This window comes from Lacerta agilis, chromosome 8, assembly GCF_009819535.1.
Source record: "Lacerta agilis isolate rLacAgi1 chromosome 8, rLacAgi1.pri, whole genome shotgun sequence".
In the NCBI taxonomy this organism is placed as follows: domain Eukaryota; kingdom Metazoa; phylum Chordata; class Lepidosauria; order Squamata; family Lacertidae; genus Lacerta; species Lacerta agilis.
In genome coordinates, this window is record NC_046319.1 from 72,321,507 (window position 1) to 72,339,176 (window position 17,670).

Genomic DNA, 17,670 nt, shown 5'->3' on the forward strand with positions numbered 1-17,670 from the left:
AGGCCTGGGGGCCAGATGTGGCCTTCTGAAGCCTCTTAGGTTACTTTTGCCTGGCTGGCATGCATCCTTGAACTCTGACTCATGTCTGTGTGGATGGAGGACAGAGGAGGGTATGTGTAAGACAGAAATACTGCTGGATAGAGGTAAAATTTACAGGGTTGTCCTTGGGTGCACATTCACTCGGCTTGTGCATTAGGCCTGACAGCTGAGGTGCATGAGGCAATAGCTTTGCCAAGCCAGAATAACTCTTGATTGCAACTCATTGTTTCTCTGGAGTTGACAAACCACAAGGCCAGGTCCAGATGTACTGTTAAGCCAAATCATGGCTTTCCCCGGGGAAGGACAGCAGTAGGAACAGGGGACAGCAGTCTTGATCCCCAGTCCAGGAACCCACTTATTTGCTCATCTGATTCAAACCATGGTTTGACTCTGCATGATGCCCAAAAGTGGGCCATTGTCATTCAGAGACAGGAAATTTCTACGTATGGCATGTGCTACAGAAATACAGATTACTAGGGGTTGTCACCACTGCTTGCATGGTTCGTCAGCCCTGCCTGTTCCTACCCGCTTTGCCAATCCCTTGTGCAAATGTGGAGAATTTGATTGGGGGGAAATGAGAAACTGAGAGAAAACAAAATGGACTGATTCACCTGTCCTTATTTCATGCCCATCCTTAGAAGTGCTTCATGTCAGGGCAGCCATTTGCTTCCTTCTGGTGATTGAATAAATCAACAAACAAAAAATTCCATGGCACAATTGGATCCACAGATTCCCCCACAAGACATACCCGCACATGCCGGCCCTCTTTCCTTCTTTGTCACACCTCCCTGTTTCCTCCTTTATCATACATTTCTCTCCACCTTAAAACGCCCTCCTCAAAACTGCCTTTTCTTCTCATATCTTCTCCCTGCCCACTGATAGCGGCTACTTACTCACCTTTTGCTGGAGAGTATATATATATATTTCACACCACCAACCTAACGCCTTTCAGCTGGTGCGTCTGCATAAAGATATCCTGTCAACAAAGCAAGGGAAGGAAAAGCAGGTAAGGGAGGAACGCTTTGCTATGGATATTAGCCCACCTTACATCCAGGACATGCTGGTTCTTGGGAAGGGGTGGTTGCATAAGGCCTCAATGGCAAAGAGGAGATATTTGGGAGGGCCAGCATGAAGCTCTTCTGTGGCATCCCTGAATAGTTTGGCACTTCTGCTTACAGGGAACAGCAGATTCCAGGGAACATTCTAGGGTGCACATGCCATTTCTGTGGTCTGTTATCAGGCATAGGGTGATCTTGCCACAAGTGCATCCTAGAATGTACACAGCACATACCCAGAGCCCTGCATGGCTGGGGATGATCAGGAGTGGTAGGCAAGCTGGCTTTATGGGCACAGTGGGAAAACAACAGCGCTGGCCCTCTCACTCTCAATGCTGCTGGACCATTGACTCCAAATGTGCTTTCTTCATTTGCAATCAGTTTTTTTGTCAACTTTTTGAAAGGGGGAGGGGTAAGACATCATAGGGAACAGCCCCACCCTCTTCTTTCAGATCCTGAAAAATGTGCAAGGTGGTGAAACCACAGGGAGAGACTCATGTTTTTGTATGCCTCAAGGACACCGCTCCTTTTTACATTTAGCATGCCATGCCATATACCAGCAGTTTGCTGCGTTCGAAAGGGACATAGGAAGTTGCCTTAGACTTCTCCATCCAGCTCCATCCAATATTCCATCTAGCTCACTTGCCTACTCGTGATCCCCAGGGACTGGTCTTGAGAAGACCTGCACAGAATCAGAAAACTTGTAAAGTTGGAAGGGACCACAAGGGACAACTAGTATAACCCCCTACAATGCAGGAATATTTTGCCCAGTTTGGGGCTCAAATCAATGACCTTGAAATTAAAGCTCATGCTCTGCCAACTGAGCTATCCCAGGAACCTGTGGCTTCGGATACTGGAGGCAATGTAGCCTTCATGAAGAGTAGCCATTGATGGTCATCAATCATTGGTTTATCTATCCTTTTTAAAGCTTTTCAAGTTGGTGGTCTCCCCTGGCACACACAGGGCCCCCTCCACACTGAAGTAACAACAACAACAACAACAAAACAACAACAACAACAACAACAACAACAACAACAACAACAACATTATTGGTTTTCATAGATATATAACAAAATATAACTAGGCAGCTAAGCATAATCATAACACCCCCTGCCCCAATCTTCTCACCTGCAAATCAATCAATCAATCAATCAATCAATCAATCAATCGGCTTAGTATTGTTTTTATGGGGGAGCACCAGAGTTGGGAGCACCAACCAGAACTTAGTTCCATCACCTTTCAGGTGGGTGCCATTGCCATTATAAGAGAACAAGGGATGTGTTCATGGTGAGTTCCAGCACCTCTTTTTCTAGAAAAACAGCACTGGGGAACACCAATTTTTTTTTTCAGTGCTTCAGGCCTCTGAAGGTCTTAATCTGGCCCTGATTCTGTCCTCACAGCAGTGAAAAACCTGCCAAACAGTACTCTCACACTCAGGATCCCCAGTGGCTCGTACTGAGAGGCATGTTGTTGACTCAGATCATGGGGATAATGTAGCTATCATGATGAGCAGCCACTGACAGTCACCCTCCATTCATTTATCTAATCATCCTTTAAAACTATTAAAGTTGGATGCCTCCTCTGGTGCTACAGGGCCCCCTCCCCACTGAAATTATTATTATTTTATTATTTTGTAAGTATTTGCATTGGTTTCAACAGCTGCACATCAAAATACAACTAGCAAACTAAACATAATCCCGACATCCCCTTCCCTCTGCCCCCAACATTACCAGTGTTTATAATATCTTTTATCAGGGTTGTATGGAAGCATCCATCCACTGATCACAACATCCAGATATTTAGCGATGCAGCCGAAAACATATTTTGCAGATCCTTTTCCCTAGCATGGGAAATAAACGGCCAGCAGGTGGCATAAAAGACACCTGCTTTCTTTTGCTTTCCTTTCAGCACCATTATATTGCATGCTACATTACAGGTATAGCAAAACTGCACACATTTTTACACCATAGGTCTACTCTCCGACACATCTGGGCAATGAATAGCATTGTTGCAGCAAGCACAAGTATCAAGAGATCTCTTGTCTTTACAGACTTATCAGATCCTTCAAAAAGTGAAAGTAAATGCAACTGTGATGTAAAATTAATTTCCCCCATAAAATATTAGAGTTATTTTTTCTTTGCATGCAGAAGGTCCCAGATCCATTCCTCAGCATCTCTGGGTCTGGCTGGGAAGGCCTTCTTTCTAAAACCTTCAGGAGCAGCTGCCAGTCCATGTAGTTGATCCTGAGCTAGAGAGGTGATCTGATGTGCTGTAAAAAAACACACACAAAAAACTGCCCATGTAACCCAGGACTTAACCACTCCAGAATGAAAGCTGCAGATGCAGGGAACCTTTGACCCTCCAGATGTTGCTGAAGTACAACTCCTACCAGCTCCAGCAGCATGACCAATGGCCCCCAGATGATGGGGAGTTAGCAACATCTGGAAGCCCAGAGATTCCCCAAACCCACAACACGGAAACATTTTAGTGAAGGCTCCACTGATCTTTTACAATGCAGGACATCTGAGAAACATAAGTGCTATGATGCCCAATAGTGGCAAAAGGTGTTTGTCAAAACTTGGGAGATTTCAGAGGTGGAATACAAAGCCGCAGCATGGGTTTGAGTTAAACATCTGGTTTGAGTTAAACACCGCTGTCCCTGCAGCCACACTGTGGGTCTGAAAATTCCTTTGTTTGGACATCCTCCTCTTTCTTGTCAAAGTATCAGCATTGCAGAGATGTAAATCCCAATAAAGGCTCAAATGCCAACATTGCAGTACCATTTGCCACCTCACTCCACTCACTGCTCCCTTCCAACCTCACTTCTCCCCCTCAATTCAGACAACCAGCTATGACAGCCTTGAATGTCTTCCTTTCTCCTTGGCCCACTGCCCCATCCATTCCTGCCATCTCCGTTACATGGTTTTAAGCCAAAATGTTCCCCAAACCACCCTCTCCCAGAGAGATTTGTTTGCTATGAGGGTGTGACCCTCCTCTTGCTCTCAGGTGCTGTGTGTCCACACAAGGCACATTCCCCTTGCATTTGCACTTCTTGCAGCACACATCCTGGGGAACTGCATCAAATTGTTTAGCTAAGAGGGCAGGACAGCCCTTTGTCTACTGACCTTGCCCATATTTTCTCTTGGGTGGGAGCTACCTGAGCTATTGTCATGCAAACCACAGAGAGCAGGTAATTTGGGATGGGCAAACCTGTCAATTTCAGTTTCACTTTCTCATTACCAACTTTTCTCTACTGAAGAGTTATCAGCATTTGGATGTGACTTTTGCCTGATACACACATGTTTCTATGCAATTTTGTGTGACGTACGCAATTCTGCAAAGCAGTTTCCCATAATATACAGGCAACTCCCAATGTACATATGGGTTGCATTCCAAGTCACTGTTTAAGTGAAATCATGTATATTTGAAACACTCACTGAAAAAAGCATGCAAAGACCTTGTTCCCCCCTCCCACTCCTCGTTCCATCCCCTTTTGTGACGTTTTCACACACTCTTTATCCTAGTATATGCATTTATGTACAAAATATTTGGCTGGAGAATTGCATCGCAAAATTCAGACAAGTGTGAATTTCAAAGGATAGTTGTGTTTTGGGTAGCTGATTGCTTTTCAAAGTGCAAATCAGGCCAGCTTGCCTGGAAATGCAAACTAAATCAAATTTCTCCCCAATCCCTAGAGGTAACCCAAGGTAGGCTTGACTACTCTTACTCTGGGACTTAGGAAGCTAGTTTTCCCCATGTCAGACCATTGACCCATCTAGCTCATTGCTGAACAGTGTCTTGTCTCCTTACACACCTAGTATTCACCAACTGGTTGCCCCTGAATCATGTTCAGGCAAGATTTCTACCATTATTGCTGAACGCACAAACCTCTCCCTCTCTCCACACACACACACACACAGATCCACGCAGATCCACTTCTGGTTTTCTTCTTGTCCCACTTCATTTGAGACTGTTTGTTTAAGGAGCACAATGATGTTGTTCCTTTGCTTAACACTTTCCTCTTGACGCTTATCAGATAAGGCGTGGCTGTGGAAGGCTGAAGGAGCCTCAAAATTCCCTTTAAAATTGCCTGAATCCTTGGAGCCTCATTGCTTGCCTGTAGACATTATAGAGACTGGTGGGCTTAGCATAATGCAAGTATTAATGTTACTAAGGCTCTTGCTGCTTTTGCCCAGTGGGTTGGGGAACAGAAGACAGATGAGAGAGGGTGCTCCTCTAAGAGATGTCCAGCTCAACTAGCATACATGGAAAGAAGGCTTATTTGTTCAGGTGTTAAGGTTTCACAGGCATCCTCTATTATGGGGATAATGTTAGTCCATTTCTCTGTTGTATTGATGTGACTTTGCAACAGAAGCCTAGATCAGCAGAGTTGGAAAATGCTCTAATCTGCACATCCCCAGCAGGTGTTGCTAAACTACAAATCTCATCAATGCTGAACACTGGCCATGCTTGCTGGGGCTAGTGAGGGTTACAGTTCAGCAACATTTGCTGGACCGGAGGTCCCCCACCTGTGTAGTAAAGCTTTAAAGTGGAGAGATCAAGGGAGTGAAAAACAAGCTCTGCCCCAAAAAGAGATGGGTAATCTGCAGCCCTCCAGATATTGCTGGGCCTCCAACTCCCATCAGCTCCAGCCATTGGCACTCCCTGCTACATGATACACGACAGCTCCATTTGCCTGGCTGTACCTCCAAACTCTGTTTTGTTAGGTTGCACTCATGTTGTTTCCAGATTGCTGTTTTAATCACTCATCATTTTGGTCCTGCAGCCACAGAAATCGCCTCACTGGTACGTTTCCCCTCCATTCAAACCAGACCTCCTCAGTTCCCAGAACCATGAAGCTCTTTCTTCTCTACCTTTTTGCTGCCCTGATAGCTTCAGGTGAGTTGAGTTGTATAACTAGGGGTATAACTAGCCTCTGTCAGAGCAGGCGGCTCAGAGTCCTCTCAGCCCAGCTCTCCCCCAGGTGAAATGAGGAATGAAAGCAGGATTCTACTCTAACCAATACGGTGGGGTAGGAGAGCTGGGGGAAAAATATCACACATGGCAACCTATGCACCTCTTTGGTTTCAGATAGTACATAGGAAGATGAGTCTGAAAGGCCTGGGACACAAATTTTCATGGCTTTCTAGTGGCTATGGTGACTCATTTCCCAGAAGTAATGTATTTAGTATTAACTCTGGGTGTATATGCTCGATTCTGATGAAACTAAGCCTCCCAGAGCAAAATATACATTAGGAGGCTTCGTTTGGTCAGAATCGAGTAAACACTTCCAGAGTTAACACTAAATACATCACATCTAGTAAATGAGCCACCGTAGCTGTTAGAGGGCTGTGAAAATTTGTGCCCCAGACTTTTTAGACTCATCTACCCATGTACTTTCTGATACCAAAGGAGTGCATTGGTTACCAGATGAGAAGAATATTGGCGTTATTTTCAGCTCTCCTACCCCACTAATAGACTAACATACCTCACAGAGCTGTTGTGAGAATAAAAGTAACTGGAGAAGGGGAACCCACGTACACCAAGGGCGATAACCCTGTAGTGCTGGGGAGCTGTAGGTCATGGCTTCCTCCAAAGGATTGTGGGAGCTGTAGTTCATGAAGGCTACTGAGAGGTGTTAGGAGGCCCCAATTTCCCTCACAGAGCTGCAGTTCCCAGAGCTAGATGGCTGCTATTCATACAGTGGTTTAACAATCAATCCCAGGGAACTCTGGGAACTGCAGCTGTGAGAGGGGAACAAGGGCCTGCTAACAACTCTCAGCACCCTTAACAAGCCACAACTCCCAGAATTCTTTGGGGGGAAGCCATGACTACTTAAAGTGGCATCACAGTGTTTTAAAAATGTGGAGCATTTGTGGCCTAGGTTGTGCTGGTGTGAATCAGCAGTTTCTCCAGCACATCACCCTGAATTCCTTGGAGGAAAGGTCGAGTTCAGAAAGTAAAACATAAACAAAAGAGATAACCGATCAGGTTGTTGCTACCACCATAATTGCAGTGGTTGTTGTCATTTACTGTTATTGATATTATTATTTTCCCCTCAGCAAAATCCCTGAGTTGCGAATGTACAAACTGCACAAGTGGAACAACTTGCACAGCCGACAAAGAAGGAGCCTGCATCGCTGTGACAGGGAACATTAAAACTGGTAGGTGAATGCACCTCTGAGGGCATTTCCAGATACAGGTAACACTAACAGAACACTTGCTGGAAACGTAGGTTGTTGTTATTTTATAAAAAAATGTGGTTGGTGGGGGGAGAATACAGCCAAGATTTTCGTGATATTGAATCACATGTCCAATACCAAGCTATCCATTTGAATAGTGCAAACTTGACAGCGTATTACAGATTGTAACAGGATATCAGGACTGGCTGGATGAGGTAGAGTGGTGGGAGGCGCCCAATCAGGAGCCTCCCAGCGAGTGCACAGAAGATGCCAACTTAAGATTCTGCATCTTGGTGGTGGGACACGGAGAAGCAGTTTGAAGAAAGGTCAAGCTGGGAGGTGCTGGAAGCAGGGGGTTTGAGCCACCAAGGGGGGTCAGGAGAAGGAGGGATAGAGGCTGAGCGTCACAGAATCAGATAGAGAGGAGTCAAAGATTGGCTAATTGCCTTCCATGGCTGCTGTGTGTGTGCCTGCCCTGTGATTGACCTGGCTCCTTGACACCTCCTTGACACAGGAGCTCTTATACTAAGAATCACTGCTGACCAGAAGTGTAAATACATCCGTGCTTGACCATGGTGCTTCTTGACAGTATGCTTTAATGCAGGGGCGGGGAAACCTCAGGTCCAGGGCCCCAATGCAGCTCTCCAGACTTTTTTTTACCCACCGCTTGGGGCTCTCACTAGGCTCAACTGCCCTTTTCCAGGTCCCCCTCTCCCCATAGGCCCCACTCCTCATTGACTGTGCTCCATCTTTGAGTGCTTTTGCCCAGTTGGAAGTGTCCTTGGCTAGCGTTAATACTGGAGAGCCAGTGTGGTGTAGTGGTTAAGAGCGGTAGACTCGTTATCTGGGGAACCGGGTTCGTGTCTCCACTCCTCCACATGCAGCTGCTGGGTGACCTTGGGCTAGTCACACTTCTCTGAAGTCTCTCAGCCCCACTCACCTCACAGAGTGTTTGTTGTGGGGGAGGAAGGGAAAGGAGAATGTTAGCCGCTTTGAGACTCCTTTGGGTAGTGAAAAGCGGGATATCAAATCCAAACTCTTCCTCTTCTTCTTCTTTGCTTGCCTGGAGGCAGTGAGGTCTGTGTAGAAACCCCTGACTTTTGCAAGACTGGAATGCAGTTGAGCGTACAAAGGGAATAATGCTGTAGCTTCACCCACTTTTGCCCCTGCCCCCACTGGCCCCTGGAAACCAGCCCATGATGCAATGCGGCTCTAAGGCCGAAAAATGTTTTCCTTCTCTGCTTTAATGGAAAGGTGATATTGCTTAGCTATTGGTTTTAATGCATGTTGTTATTCTGATGTCTCTAACTCCTTTCTGATTTCTACTTTTTTGAAGCTGAAGGCTCCAGTGCAATACCAGGTATATTCAGTGGCTGTTGGAGCAGCCAGACCCCTTTGGCGTGCAAAGAGGAGGAGATGTTCATCACAGCGGGGAAACAATTTTCCTTGAACACTAAAACCATATGCTGCCACGAGGACAACTGCAATGCTGTTAACCCTGAAAGTATGTGGGGTCCAGGACTGATTAAGGCCAAGGAGGATTCTCAGAAATGGATAGGTGTATTTTCATGCAAAATACCCTGGGAATTTTTCTTGAAGGGAATTATGAAAATTATTAACAATGTATATAGTAAGTCAGGAAAATGAAGGATATAGTACAAGAGCGTTCTTGTCTTGTTGATTGTGAATAGAGCTATTGTCCTGGCAAAATGGCTTAGGGTTCTTTACGGGCTGGAAGCCTCTCTCCAAACTTTGCAATGTCACACCATTCAGGTAGCATGGGAGTCAGAATATGTTTTAAGCTGGTCCAAAATTGGGCAGTTTATCTGGAGAAATGTCTGTGATGCACCCAGCTGGAAAAGGCTACAACTTGCACTTTGGAGATCTGAAGCAAGTTGGCTTGCCGACTGCTGAGTTGGCCACTGCAGATGTTCTTTCTGTTTACTTACTTGTTTCATCACTCCTGCAGTGCTAAAGGAAGACACCACTCCCAGCGAACTGATGTGCCCAACATGCTTTGCCCTCGGCTCTGAGTCCTGCAGTGCCACCAAGATGAAATGCGCCAAATCCCAGAACTATTGCTTTACCATTAATGGGACTATCACAACAGGTAAATCAGAATGTAGAATCATAGAATCATAGAGTTGGAAGGGACCCCAAGGGACATCTCGTCCAACCTCCTGCAATGCAGGAATCTCAGCTAAAGCATCCATGAGAGATGGCCAGTATGATAACTGGATTATTACTATTCATTTCATTTTAATCCAGCTCTTCTTCCAAGGAGTTCAGCCTCTCCCTTGCTCTTTCATAAACCTTATGAAGTAGGTTAGGCTAAGAGATAATAACTGGCCCAAATCCAGTTATTTCAACCCAGAATCTAAGTGGATACTCTAACCACTGCACTGAACTGGCTCTACAATGGGTGGGTCTGGGTTTATTTCCCCTAAAATAATGCATTTTGATTGTTATTTTCATTGATATTTGCATTTGTTATGCACACTTCCCCCTAATATAAGGGTTTTTAAAAAAATTGGGAACTGCATTGCAAAATTCAGAGAAGTGAAAATTTCAAAGAACAACTGTGGTTCCCAAAAAGAGACCCAAATAACTGGCTTGGCAAGAACTCACTGTTAGCCTGGCTCAAAATGATCACATTTTTTTGAGGTGCTATTTATATCTTTTTGCAGCATGCCCCAGATCCCCATTGAAAAGACCCCAAGGTAGCACAGAACTTGGCATGCAGGTATATAGGGTGGAACATTAAGGTAGATGACAAAGGTTTTGTGAAGCTAGATTAAAAGTTGACCAAAAGGCTAAAAAAGGTTGTTCTTAGGGAAAAGGTTTAAAAATACGAATGGTTATAAGCACGCAAAGCAAACCTCTAAAATGGAGTAAAAGTACAGAAAGAAATGGAAGATGTTTGCAGCTTTCCCTCTAGACACAGTTCCTATAGTGAAAGAATGGTGTTAAATTTGTGGTTTCTTGCACCCATCAGCCGTTGGCATTATGACACCTGCCTTGATCTCTTTCTTTCACTTGGTTTCCCAACATACCCTCTGGGTACGTGATGCCCTTGGTTGCCAGTTCACAAAACTCAAGGAAGTACAAGCTCCTTAGTTCCAACTGCCGGTATTCCCTATGTGAAATCCCACCCAATACCTTCCTCAAAGATTTTACCATCTTCTAATTTGATTCCTGGACAGGTCAGGTTTAACAGATTAACCTCATAATCCCCAAATCAACCAAGATGCAAGGTTTTTCTTCTTCAGAATGGTCCATTTCCTTTACAGAAGGGATGATATAATTTCTTTCCCCTATTGTCCTTTTGCAGGTACTACAACTAAGCTCTTTTTTGGGGAAGGGTGTGCTACCCCTACAGCAAGCAACCTTGCAAGTGGCATGAAGCTGACCTTTGGAGAGGTCACTTACATGATTACCAGCAGCCACATAGAGAAAGCTAAAGATGGGGCCAGCCAGGACATCCCCGCATCCTCCTCTAAACCCTCCACCACCTTGTCTCCCTCCAAATCTTCTACCATCCCAACCTCCTCTAAAACACCCACCTTGTCTTCCTCCGACTCTTCCACCACCCCATCCTCCTCTACCCCAACCTCCTCAAAACTCTCCACCACCCCAGCCTCCTCTAAAACACCCACCTTGTCTTCCTCCGACTCTTCCATCACCCCATCCTCCTCTACCCCAACCTCCTCAAAACTCTCCACCACCCCAGCCTTCTCTAAAAGACCCACCACCTTGTCTTCCTCCAACTCTGCCACCATCCCAACCTCCTCTAAAACACCCACCTTGTCTTCCTCCAACTCTTCCCTCACTTCATCCTCCTATAACACCTCTACCACCCAAGCCTCCCATAAGCCCCTGACCAAATCTGCTAAACCTGCAACCACCTCCACCTCTGCCACCTCTGCTAGTTCTGTTTTCACCATCCTACTGCCAAGTCTCCTTGGGCTCCTGCTGGACAAATTTATTTACTGATCTCAAGTTAACAAGAGCATCTTCAACACGATACAAGAACAGAGGGCACCAATCCCAGAAGTTTAATGTACATTTCCCCTCAATATACCTTTTTGTAAACATTTTTTGGTGGGTGAAAGGCATCACAAAGTGAGGAAAAGTGAATTTCAAAGGACAGGTGCATTTTGATTCACGTATTGGTGAATTTGGTGGGTTCTCCTTAAAATGAGAACCAAAGCAATTTTTTTTGGCCTTCATCCCCTGGTGGAAGTTGCACCAAACTTCCCAGTGAGACTTACTTCAGAATAGATGTTCATAGGCTTGCACTCTTAGTCTCCTTACAATCACCTCTGAATGCAGAACAATTATTATTTTCCCCAGGGATTGTGAAAGAAATGACTCAAAATTTGTAGTTCATTTTATTTTGGGGTGTGTATGTTTCATTTTAATTCAACTGTGTTGTTGTTTTTCTTTAAGTCTTTATTTGTCAACATCATTAAATTATATGTTCTTGATTAAATAGAAAGAAATATTTTTAAAAGCACAGAATACCTCTGAAGGTAGAGCAACAACTGGAAAGTGTGTGACCGTTTTTGGTCAAATGCAAATATAAATTCTATAAGATGGACTCGCAAACACAAAGAGGGAAGAATTCCTCATCCTTTAAAATTCCAAATGGATTGGAGTAAATTTATTGATTATATAAGATCTAACTGTGGAAGTTTGAAGACACTAGCGGGATTGGAATGACCCTATGACATTGTTGGAAGGATTAAAGTAAGAAACTGCATGATTAGATTGGACTAGAAAACCTGCTGATGTGAGGGAGGGAAGTCGAAGCTCGGCAGAGCAAGGTTTTTTATGTGTTTGTATGTTTATGATTTCTTTAATCTGTTTAATTGGAAAATATAATAAAATTATTTTTAAAAATAATAATAATTGCATAGATGAGAACATTTCTCTCTTTAACATGACTATAAAAGATACATGGCCCTTGCCCCCCCCTTGCATCTAACCACCGTAAGATGCTGACGTGGCTCTTTTCATCAATAAGCAAATATCCCTTTGGTAAACAACATCCTTTGCCTGGTCCAGCTTTCTCGAGTTCTGCACAAGTCCAAAGTCCAAGGGGAAAGGAGACGGGTCTGCAGTGGAAAATGTTTACATTTCCAAGGGAGCACAGAGCTAATTCGCATCCTCCCCATGAGACCTGCTCAAAAAATCATTAATATCAGTAGACACAGAGAATTGGTAGTCCAGGATCTCAATTTGGCTTTCAAGGGCTTCCCATACGTATAAACCATCTCAGGAGAGCCTGTGGCCCTCGAGATGTCACAGAATCACAGATTTGTAGAGTTGGAAGGGACCACGGGGCTTATCTAGTCTAACTCCCTGCAGTACAGGAACTGCAGCTCCCATCATTTCTGACCAGTGCCCATACCAGTTTGGGCTGATGGGAGAAGGAGTCCAGCAGCATTTTGAGGACCATAGGCTCCAAATCCCTGCTCTAAAAGATACAAGTTTCTACATAAGAAGAATGCTACAGAATACTGAGTATTTTTAAAATATGCCTAATGAAACCAAGCTTTGTAAACATTTCCCCCCCCTTTTTGCTTCTTGGATTTTATTTTATACATTGCTTTGAGGCACATGCAGATGGCAACAAACAAACAAACAACAATGTTAAAAGCAAACTCTTGTTAAGGAAACAGACCCCTGGTGTGTGTGTATACCTTCCTATATGCATAAAAATGTAAAGCTGTCTTCACGCAGCTCCCGCTGGAGGTTTTGTAGTGCCACATCACATTCTGGAATTACATGAAGACAAAGTAGGGCATGGGAGCAAAGGAGAAAGCAGACTGCTTTTTGGGTGGTCTTTGGCTGAGGCAATTTCTAAAGTCTTTAAAAGTTCTTACACACCTTTGCCCTGAGTCCTCACTTCCTTGCAAAAGTGTGGGGGTTGGGGACTTGGTTGCAGCAGGAAAATAAAGATCTTCCTTGCTTTCCTTCTACTGGTTCCTGTTTCCAATTTAGAAGATACACTTTATTAACAAGCAAACACCCATATATGTATAAAATTCAGCAACTGAACCTTCACTAATTGAACAAGATAACTGACAGCCTTGCTTTTAAGATTGCCTCTTTAGGACTGCAGCCAACCAGAATGACAATAGAGTTTTGCTAAGTTTCTATTTCCTGTAACAACTTAAGTTTCAGTTTCCTGTTGACCTTCCTGACAAGGACAGTCTCTAGTCTCCAAGACCACAGTCTCCAGCTGAAAACAAAATGGCTGAAGAGTTTCATTCATTTACCAGAGGATTAGAAAAAGTCATAGAGAATATGTCTATCAATACCCACCAGCCATAGTGGCTATTTATCTGTCTGTTTGTCAGACATGCCTCTGAATATCTGGGGAAGAATAGCAAGGGAGGAATACTGACAGCATTTATACTCCATCATTTATCTTAAAAATGTGGCTTACAAAAACCAGCTCCTTAATGTTCTGATTGTGGGCTTTCCCTTGCTTCCTGTAGGAAACAGGAAGTAGGACTAGAAAGGTTTGTGGCATGATCCAAGAGGACTCTCCTTATTAGTTATGAAGTTTCTATCCCACTCTTCCTTCCAAAGGAACCCAGGGAGACAAACACCAACATGTTAAAACAGTACAGTGGAACCTCGGTTTTCGAGCATCTCAGAAGCGGAACGATTTGGAACTCAAACGCCAAAAACCCAGAAGTAATTGCTTCCATTTTTGAATGCACCTCAGAAGTTGAACAGCTTCCAAGGTGCATTTCTCCATTTTTTCAATGGATTTTGCTGACCGCCCTCGGTTTTCAAATGTTTCGGAAGTTGAATGGTCCTCCACAACGGATTATGTTCAAAAACCGAGGTTCCACTGTACAATATAAATATATCTGAAACACTCAGGCCCCCCATCAGTGCTATACATTTAATGTACTATGGTACAATTTTATATAACATCATCAACAACAACTAATATTATTATTATTATTAATACCCTGCTGATCTGGCTGGGTTTTCCCCAGCCACTCTGGGCGCCTCCCAACAGAATATTAAAAACACGATAAAACATCAAACATTAAAAACTTCCCTAAACAGGGCTTCCTTCAGATGTCTGCTAAAAGTCAGATAGTTGTTTATTTCCTTGACATCTGTTCCACAGGGCGGGCGCTACTACTGAGAAGGCCCTCTGCCTGGTTTAAACAGTCATTTTAAACAGCTTCCTACCACAAGAATCCTGGAAACTGTAGCTGGTTAAAGGTGATGAGAGTTTTTAGAAGATCCTTAGACCCCTCACAGTTGGAAGTCAGCTAGGGTCAGGAAGGATGAGACTATTTCCTCTCCCCCTCCTTTTTTAAAAATTGAGCTTGCGGGCATGGCTTGCTGCAAAATGAAGGGACTTCTTTAGTCAGAAGGGCTACCTTACCCTTACATTCCTTTTGCAGGCACTGCCCTGTCCTGGAAACCTTTTTGCATAATAAGGATGGGGGAGAAATTCATTTCAGTTTGTGTTTTGAGATGAACCTCCCTAAGTTGTATTTTCTGACTCAATACACAAACCATTGAAATTCACAGTTCTCCAAATTTTGCAGTGTAAATGCTGTGCGAAAGGTGTGTGTCTTAGGCACAATTCTATGAAATATGTGTATATTTAGAAATAGTTGCATTAAAATGCTGATGAATGTTTATGAGAACTCTTTTTTTAATAAAAAAAAAATCTGCACACGGATGTAGAATTGTGAAGAACCGAACTTCAGGAAAAAATTAGAAACTGGGAAAAACCAAAATCGAGAGATTTGCCTGTCCCTATCTCATGCGCCCCACCTTAAAACCTCTTCAAGTCAGGGCAGCCCCTCCCTTCCTTCTGGTGTTTGGAGGAATACAGTCCTAAACAAACCAAGAGTTATTTTCCATGGTAGAATAGGATTCTCAGATTTCCCCTCAAGTTTGCCCAGATATTTCAACCTTGTTTCCTTCTTTACCACACCTCACAATGAATCACAGCATCTCTCCTCCACCTTAAAAGTCTCTCACTGAAGCTGCCCTTTCTTCTCATATCTACTCCCTGCCCACTGATAGCGGGCACTTACCTTTCCCAGGAGAGTATATATACACACACAACCAACCTAATGCCTCTCAGCTGGTCTCTCTGCATAAACATATCGCATCAACAAAGAAGGGGCAAAACCAGGTAAGAAAGGAACTCTTTGCTATGGATATTAGTCAACTTTAAAGCCAGGACTTGCTGGTGCTTGGGAAGGGATGCTTGCCTAGGACATGAACAGCAAAGGGAAGTTATTTGGGAAGGTCTGCATGAAGCTGTTCTATGACATCCCAGCACAACTTGGTGCATTTACCTACAGGGGACTCTTCCAGGGTGCACGACCCGTTTCTGTGGTTTGCTGCCAGGAGCATTGAGCTACACAGTCTTCCTACACAGACATCCTAGAACATGCCCGGCACCCACCCGGTAGCTCTGCGTGGCCAGAGGTGATCAGGAGTGGAAGGCAAGCTGTCTTTGAAACATCCTCCCTCCTCCATTCCATGATGGGCATAACTTGGAAACACAGTGCTGCCCCATTCACTCACAATACCACTGGTTCGCTGTGTACAGTCACACTTTTCTTTAGTCCCAGTAACTTGTTTCCTCTTGCTCCGGAAGGTAGGACTTGAACCAATGGCTTCAAGTTACAAGGAAGGAGATTCTGACTAAACATCAGGAAGAACTTTTAAGAGCTGTTCTACCATGGAATGGACTCCCTTGGAAGGTGGTGGACTTTCCTTCCTTGGAGGTTTTTTAAGCAGAGCTTGGATAGCCCTGTGTAACGCGTGCTTTAGTTGAGATTCCTGCTTTGTAGGGGGTTGGACTGGATGTTGGTCAGGGTCCCTTCCAACTATATGATTCTATGATTCTACGAACTGATCATCCTGATTGGTGTTTTATTTTCCATGGACATTGCCACCTTAGATTTCCACACACACAAAAAGAAAACAAGTGGGGAGTTCTACTTCTGCAAAACTTTCAGTTCCCATGAGCATTCTGATATTTGCCTGTTGTTTCTCAGTGGACTTATTTTGGTCAACATAGCTTTCAGCCCCCACCAGCTGAGTTTGCTATTAGAGGAGCTCACCAAGCTTTTAATGCCTGTAGGTGGACTTGCAAATCAGGGAAACTGTGGCGTGCAGCACACACATGCAGCAACCTATTCAACTGGCTACTCGGTAGCCACCTTTGCCTGGTTTATCCAAAATTGAAAAATCAGTGGAATTTTGATATTGGTGGTTGAAATCAGTGCAGTTTTGAAAGGTTCAGTCTTCTATCTTGATTCAAAATGGCCTCCAGTCGTATTCAAATATAGTTCAAAGCCTGCCTCTTGATCTCAGGTACCATTTTGTAAAATTTAGTTAAAATCAATGCGATTTTGATAAGCTTCAGTCCACCCTCTCGACTCAAAATGGTCTCCAATTGCATCTAAATGAAAACTTGATTCCTATTCCTGGGCACCATCATGAAAGAAAAAATGGTTACAATATCTTAAGAGGTGTCCAAATGCACAGTGAACAGGGAAACAACTTCCCCTAAAAAAATGTTTCTTTCAAGTCTAATTTCAGTGGAGAGGGGGAGGTGAATCTGTGGGAACCAGGAAAGGTCATCAATCTGAATAGCTTTAAAGGTGAGGGGTAGATAAATCAATGGTGGATGACTATCAGTGGCTACTAGTCATGATGGCTACATTATCACCAGTATCTGAGGTAGCATGCCTCTCAATTCCAGCATTTCATGATTCTGAGCAGGAGAAATAATAATGACGACGACAACAACAACAACAACAACAACATATTTATACCCCGCCCATCTGGCTGGGCTTCCTCAGCCACTCTGGGCGGCTCCCAACAGAATATTAAAAACACGACAAAACATCAAACATTTAAAACTTCCCTAAACAGGGCTTCCTTCAGATGTCTTTTAAAAGTCAGATAGTTGTTTATTTCCTTGACATCTGATGGGAGGGCATTCCACAGGGTGGGCACCAGTCCACTACCGAGAAGGTCCTCTGTCTGGTTCCTTGTAACTTCACTTCTCACAGTAAGGCCCTCGGAGCTGGATTTCAGTGTCCAGGCTGAATGATGGGGGTGGAGATGCTCCTTTAGGTATACTGGGCTGAGGCCGTCGTGTTGCAGTCTGTTTATCTGTGATTCCCACAGGTACCTTGCCAGCCACTGAAAGGACAAAATGCTGGACTAGATGGGCTTTTGGTCTATCGGGGGTCTATACATTTCCTGCATAACATCCCTTCATCAAGACACTATCCTGTTCCAGTTCTTCCAACACTTTCTCATAGGACTTGGGATTGTAGCTGGTGTTATTACTTCTCCAAGTGTGTCCATTGAAATCTATG